Below are 5,922 nucleotides of genomic sequence, written 5' to 3'. Positions count from 1 at the left end.
TTTGTGGCCAACGACACATAAGTAGGTGAAGAAAAACGAGAAGAACCAAATACAGTTGCAAAGCTCACATGAGTAAGAGAGAGAGCAGCAAATGTGCTCCATCAACGTTGGTAGTCCAAGATATTGTTTCCTGTTTTTGAAGAAAGGTTTTTTTAACAGGATTACATTGGATAAGATTTTGCCCTTGAAGAAGGCTTCGGCCGAAATGCATTGGGCTAAAAAAGATAGGTTTACAGCACTGTGGGACTTTTGTCTCTTCATTTGCAACAATGACACATAAGCCCTATTCAGACATGGGGTTCAACACAAGCACGTAACTAGGGGGAAAGGGGGCTCATGTGTGCCCTCACACATGCCAGCCATGCCCCCTGCGTGTGATGTCACACAGGGGGCGTGGCCAGCACAGCCCCCCTGCGTTCATTTCCCAGCGGACTTTGTTGCCGGCTGGGTGTGTGATGGGTGTGTGCTTCATTTCCTGCAAAGGAAAGCATGAAGGAAATAGGGAGGGGCAAACTAGGCAGTCTGAGTTTGATGAAACCCACCCCCCACAACGACAGCTCCGCACCTGATTATTATTTTTGGAATGAAAGAACTGGCCAGCAGGTGGCACTGTGAAAATCGCCAGAGGTCCTTGCTTGGCATATGTATAGAGGTTAAGATAATGCTAGGAAATATCATAGAAGCCTGTAGCAGCCTGTGTACCAAGAGGACACAGGCTGCTGTGAGGGGCAGAACTCTGAAGACTGCCAAAACATATCAAAGTGGGAGGAGACATGCTGCAGAACAGGTCTGTAACGTTGCTGATGGGATGTGTGTGTGTATTTTCTCACAAGGAGTGGACAAAACAGTTTCTGTCATCCTCAACTACTCAAGTCAACGCCAGGCCATCCTCACCTGTACGATGACCACCAGCATGCCCAACCGAGCAAGTATTAACGGCACCAAGGGGATGATTGAGGTAACTTCTGTTGAATTCTGTTGCTTGAGGTAACTTCTGTTATGTTTCTGGTAGAAACATAAGGTACCCACCAAAAACAGCCACTGGAGGGATGCTGCACTGGGTTGGATAGGGTCAGTTGCTCTCTCCCTGCTAAATATAAAAGAATCACCACTTTGAAAGGTGCCTCTTTGCTCAGTTAGCAGGGGTTTCTATCCATAGCATAGAAATGAACACACACGCATTAGAACCACTGTTTCCTCGAAGGTGTGTGCATGTGTGCGCACTCACACATTTCCTGATGTCCGCTCAGTTAATTTTTGACCATGCCCAGGTTGAATCAGGAAGGCCCCACTCTGAATGTATGTGTGCGCGCATTGCAGCCCAAAACAAAACTCATTCCACACACGGATGAAAAAAAAACTAGAGAGAACACTGATTAGAACCCAGGAAGGGGAACAGACCTAGGCAAGAAACTTAAATAGAGCCCTCAGTGGGAGATATGATGTCATGGTATAAAATCATGCTGTGTGAAAAGGGACATTTTGGCCTATAAAGATTACTGTTGACTAACTCTACATAAAGTCAACTTGTGGTGGTCTACAATATTACATATGAAATACATACACGAGAGAAAACCTGGTGTCAGTTCCCTGTAAGAGGGATTCTCAGATATTGTTGACTACAACTCCCAGCATTCCCAGTTCCAGTGGCCTTTGACTGGGGAATATGGGAGTTGTAGTCAACAACATCTGGGAATCCCTTTTACAGGGACACTGCTTGGTGTGTACTTTGGTGTTTTGTTTTTTTAATGTAGAGTTTTAAGGGAACATGTAGTTTCTGTTTGATTTCCATTCATCTCTCTCCTCCCCCTCCCTAATTTTATAATATGAAATAATTTAAATCTTTATTAGCTGTTTTAATAAATGGTGCAGCTAGTTGATGGGTTGTATTTTTTTTACAATTAAATTCTGCTTTTAGTTCAAAGACAACAAAGAAAATTGCAACTATAATAAAAGTCATAAAAGGTATTAATATATCTGTTCTTCAGGCTTAGTTCCCAGCACCTGTTCTGGGAGCACTCTTTTCAAAGTGGTTATTTTCCAACTTCAGTGCAAATTCCAAAGAGAGATGCAACAGGTGGTCTAGATGACGTTCAAAGCGCATCATGTAAGTCCTTAGCACCATCTGCTGATGATCCATGAAAAAGTCGATGGTGCTGTCTATACAACCGATTACATCTCCTGTTGGCATTTGTACTTAAATTGAAATAACCAACTGGAGAACCCCCTGGTCCTATCCTCCCTTGCACACTGGTTTTCTTTCTCTTCAGATTTCATCTCACTTCTGGTGCCCAATGGAGCTGGTTGTCAATGGACAGACTGAAGAGTTTCCCTTGCCAACCCCCCTCTCAGCAAAGGCACTTCCACAACAGTACTGGTCTGCGCTATGAAGCAGAACATGTCCGACAATGTCTTCTCAAAGGTACCACCCAGGACACTGGTGGTTTATTTTATGAGACTGGAATATGGACACACTATTTTAAATCTCTTTCTGAGAAGAGAAAGAGAGAGTTTCTGTCTGAGTGTAAAGACACTGGTACATAGTTGTTATCTGAGCAAGAATGTCTGAATACATCCACGACGGCTGCTGTGAAATGCTGGCCATCCTGGAATGAACTTTTTATAAAAGTTTATTTAGGAACATAGGAAGTTACCTTACACTGAGTCAGACCACTGGTCGATCTAGCTCAGTATTGTCTGCAGTGACTGGCAGCAGTTTCTCCAGGGTTTCAGGCAGGAGTCTTTACCAGCCCTACTGGGAGAGGCAAAAGATTGAACCTAGAGCCTGATGCATGCAGAGCTGATGCTCTCCCACTAAGCTGCAGCCTATGGCCTGTGGCCTGAGAGCCAGCGTGGTGTAGTGGTTAGAGTGCTGGACTAGGACTGGGGAGACCCGAGTTCAAATCCCCATTCAGCCATGAGACTTGCTGGGTGACTCTGGGCCAATCACTTCTCTCTCAGCCTAACCTACTTCACAGGGTTGTTGTGAAAGAGAAACTCAAGTACGTAGTACACCGCTCTGGGCTCCTTGGAGGAAGAGCGGGATATAAATGTAAAAATACATACAAATACATACTTTGCTGCATTGATAAATAATCTTCACATTATATTGCTGTTTTCCTTTGTATTCTATTTCAGCCTGTTTAAAGCAGGTGCTTATGGGTAGGGATGTGCACGGAACTGGCGAGGGCCAGTCCGTCAGCGGTGGGGGGTGGCTTTAAGGTCGGGGGTGAGTGCACTTCCCCGCCCCCCCACCCCCCGCACCGCGTTTCCCCTGCTGGCGCACGAATATGTAAGAGCCCGTTGGGGCAGCAGCGCACCTCCCTGCCCCCTGTGTCGCTGTTTACCAGATGTCACCAGAAGTAGTAATGGCGGCTGCGTGCATTGCTCACGTGCAGACGTCACACGCACACACCTGACATGTGCGAGCGATGCACACAGCCACAGTTGCTACTTCCAGTGACATCCAGTAAACAGTGACACAGGGCGGCAGTGTTTGAAACTATTCGGAGGCCCGTAAAATGGCCTCCAAACAGGTTCATGCACATCCCTACTTATGGGCAGGGACGTGTTTATCTTGACTTTTGTAGAGCAAAACATGTATTGGGGGGGACTTTTGTAAATGACGGTCTCTCTCTCTCTCTCCTACTATGAACTTGCTAGGTAGCCTTGGCATGGATCTGTAACTTGCATGGTTAATTTTCCTCTTGTCAGGGAGGAGAAAGGGGTTGTTGAACTCTTCCCCCCCCCCCGACTGCTTGTCCACTTAGAATTCCCACCAGCTTCTCTTCCATCTCTTCTGCCTTGAGAAAAGTAGTTAAGTAGTTTGTCTGAGCAGACAAACAGTTGAGGCGAAAAGGGTACAATGGCCCCTCCTCACTACCACTGCTTTATCTCATAAAGAGAGCTAGGGGAGAAGGAATTGCATTATTATACAGAGCACATAGTTCTACCCCTATGCATGTGGCTGTTCTCTCAATCTTTTGCTGGATCAGCTACAATATGGGGCTCTTCTAGACAGTGATCTACAGGTGAAACTCGGAAAATTAGAATATCGTGCAAAAGTCCATTAATTTCAGTAATGCAAATTAAAAGGTGAAACTGATATATGAGACAGACGCATTACATGCAAAGCGAGATAAGTCAAGCCTTAATTTGTTATAATTGTGATGATCATGGCGTACAGTTCATGAAAACCCCAAATCCACAATCCCAGAAAATTAGAATATTACATGGAACCAAGAAGACAAGGATTGTAGAATAAAACAATATCGGACCTCTGAAAAGTATAAGCATGCATATGTATTCAGTACTTGGTTTGGGCCCCTTTTGCAGCAATTACTGCCTCAATGCGGCGTGGCATGGATGCTATCAGTCTGTGGCACTGATGAGGTATTATGGAAGACCAGGATGCTTCATTAGCGGCCTTTAGCTCTTCTGCATTGTTTGGTCTCATGTCTCTCATCCTTCTCTTGGCAATGCCCCATAGATTCTCTATGGGGTCAGGTCAGGCGAGTTTGCTGGCCAATCAAGCACAGTACACTGTATACTTTTCAGAGGTCCGATATTGTTCTATTCTACAATCCTTGTCTTCTTGGTTCCATGTAATATTCTAATTTTCTGGGATTGTGGATTTGGGGTTTTCATGAGCTGTACGCCATGATCATCACAATTATAACAAATTAAGGCTTGACTTATCTCGCTTTGCATGTAATGCGTCTGTCTCATATACCGTATTTTACGGACTATAAGACGCTACGGACTATAAGACGCATCTTAATTTTAATCCAGTTTTTCAGAGTTTTAACATATTAAACTGTTAAAACATATAAGACGCACCTGAATTTTGGTGGATATTTTTCAAGGAAAAAAGTGAGTCTTATAGTCCATAAAATACGGTATCAGTTTCACCTTTTAATTTGCATTACTGAAATTAATGGACTTTTGCATGATATTCTAATTTTCCGAGTTTCACCTGTATTCCGATTTCAGTGCAGATACCAATGGGAGATGCAATGAGTCATAACGGTTGAAGACATTGCATAAGTGCTTAGTGCCACCTGCTGACAATTTGTGAAAAAGCAATGTCTATTCTAACTTGAAAAAGACATGGCTTTTTCACATATTGTCAGCAGGTGGCACTAAGAACTTGTGCAGGCTCCTTGAACATCATATGGAGGTCTTGATAACATCTCCCAGCAGAATCTGTACTGAAGCTGAAATAAATTGCTGTTTGGAGGAACTGAAGGAGACAATTCCACAAGGTAGAGTGATGTTGTTATAAAGATTACTGGAATCATGTATGCAACATTGTGTAGTTGTTGTAGGCACCTGTGTCCCCTGCTCTCTTCTCTTTCATTTCCCTCAGGTCTGAAGGAAAGCCCCATCCTGACTCATGCATACAGTGAGCTGGTTAACTCCATCCTGGATGAGGCTCGCAGGCAGGTGGGGGTGTCTTATCCTCAAGACAAAGCATGAGCCTGCTTTCCCTTCTACTTAGACCTCAGGTTCCTCTATTCCTTCTTCTGCCAAACATTCCACAGAGACAGATCCAAATTCCACAGGAAGTCTTCAAAAGACACATGACCAATAAAACAGTTTTTCGTAAACATGGACTGAGTTCTGGAATAACTTGATATCTGTGTGTGGAGGGTCTGGATAGGGGCTCTGCAGTGGAGGAACTAGTGGTGGGTGGGGAAGAGGGAGGAGGAGAGAAAAGAGTACTTGTGGGATCTAGTTAGGGTTGGGAAAATTTGACTGGAAGGAAGACCCTAAGTCCATAGAAGTAAAGCCTGTTGGGATGGAGTGAAAGTGGGTAGAGATGGCTGTAAGAGGAGTGGTGAGATTGGATGGGAACCCTGGATGTGTGGAATCTTGTGCACATGGCTACATTTTTAAAAAGGAATCCTGATTTGATTCAAC

General features: G+C 44.3%; 1 pseudogene; it reads left to right on the top strand.

Moving 5' to 3' along the window:
- Nucleotides 1-609: 609 nt before the first annotated feature.
- LOC128331776 (trans-1,2-dihydrobenzene-1,2-diol dehydrogenase-like) lies at nt 610-5,674 on the top strand (annotated as a pseudogene).
- The last annotated feature ends 248 nt before the right edge of the window (nt 5,675-5,922 follow it).

This window comes from Hemicordylus capensis, chromosome 6 (assembly GCF_027244095.1).
Source record: "Hemicordylus capensis ecotype Gifberg chromosome 6, rHemCap1.1.pri, whole genome shotgun sequence".
NCBI classification, from domain to species: Eukaryota; Metazoa; Chordata; class Lepidosauria; order Squamata; family Cordylidae; genus Hemicordylus; species Hemicordylus capensis.
Note: the sequence above shows the minus strand (reverse complement) of the source record. Positions and strands in the feature narration are given on the sequence as shown.